The sequence below is a fragment of the Bufo gargarizans genome, chromosome 2, assembly GCF_014858855.1.
Source record: "Bufo gargarizans isolate SCDJY-AF-19 chromosome 2, ASM1485885v1, whole genome shotgun sequence".
Taxonomy (NCBI): Eukaryota; Metazoa; Chordata; class Amphibia; order Anura; family Bufonidae; genus Bufo; species Bufo gargarizans.
The window spans coordinates 60484165-60485718 of NC_058081.1; positions in this window are offsets into that span (position 1 = coordinate 60484165).

Consider the following 1554-nt stretch of genomic DNA (forward strand, 5'->3'; position numbering starts at 1 on the left):
CTGTATTGATAAACCATGCACTGCTACAAAATAACGAGGTCAAGTTCAACCGCTCAACCTTTGTGCAAAATGTGCCCGCCGCAGCCGCCATTTTACCCGAGACCACCGCTTAAAAGCTATGGAATAAGGCTCCGGCAATATGTCTTCTCCAAAGACCCATTGCCCTCTAGTGTTAAGTCGCCGAATACTAGGTATGAATGGAATACTATTTAGCCCTACTCTGCATGTCATTGGTTGAGTGTAACCACGTGACCGGCTTTCCAGTCGCCGACGCTTACGTTCAAATACAGTGGTGGGTCACGTGATGTGGTGGCGGGATGGATGTGTAGTAGTTTGTGTACGTGTGAGAGAAATGTAGCGCACTTCTGGGACTGGGACATTTTTCCCGCCAGAACTGTACTGTCAATTATCACGTAGGAATGTGGAAAAACGAAGTGAAAACTATCATAAACAATAAATGTCAATCAACAGAAGCATGTGGCTTTATGAGAAGTGTCAGGGTATATTCACACATGGCAGTTTTGATGTAGAGACTTTTACAACTGAGTATAAATCCCATTCTTTTGAATGGGGTTGATTTCCCCCCCCCCATAGATTTCTGTAGGACCCATTCAGATAACCTGGAGTGCTGAAGGTTGCTGACCCCTGGCCTACAATAACATCCACCATTATACACCCCTCCTCCCCCCAAAGGCCAAGGAGGGTAAAAAATTAAAATGGGGAGTTGGGTAGACAGCCCGGGCCTATCATGCACTTAATCCGCCCCTGGTTGTGAGTCCCATGCAATTCTGCAACACCCATTATTAGACACTAAGGCTAGGACAAGACTGCGACTGGCCTCGTCACATTAGGGTCGCAATAACACGCTGTGTAAAAACAGTGACTGCGGCCATGGTGAAATCCAGACAGTATAGAACATGCCGACTGTGCGTGTATCATTCCATAGCCTATATATATATATATATATATATATATATATATATATATGCAGCGTCCCACTAGTGTACGTGGGCACTGCAAAAGATTTCTGTGTCACGTGTTATATCATGCTGTATTTCATCCTTATGTGAAATCCCTGTTACCAGGCTGTCCGGTGCACTACACACATTCCACCACTAGATGGGGGTAGCACCACAGTATATATAGCACAGTTCAGGCCTAGTTAGTCAGTTGAGAAGATGTAGGAGTTGGTGAGAGTGAAAAGAAGGAGATGGAGTGAGGAGCAGGGGGAAGGAGATGCCCCCTCTCCTCTCAGCTCTCTCTCTTGGGCTCCACGGCCCAGAGGAGCCAACTTGTATCTCAGCGTCAAGCCAGAAAGATAGGCAGAGGTGAAGTCTGTATTCTACCATTCACTCTTCCGGAGTAGCAAGTGGATTTTGTGAAGTTTATTGTGGAAAAGACAAAGGAAGGACAAAGCCATTATTCCGGGCTCTAGGCGCCTTTGTATTTAGGTGAAGGATTTATTAGCTTCCGGCAGCCTCACTGTTATTCTAAGGACAGATACGGTTTCTGTTGCATCACTTGTGTGTAGAAGATTAAGACTTGAACTAGGGT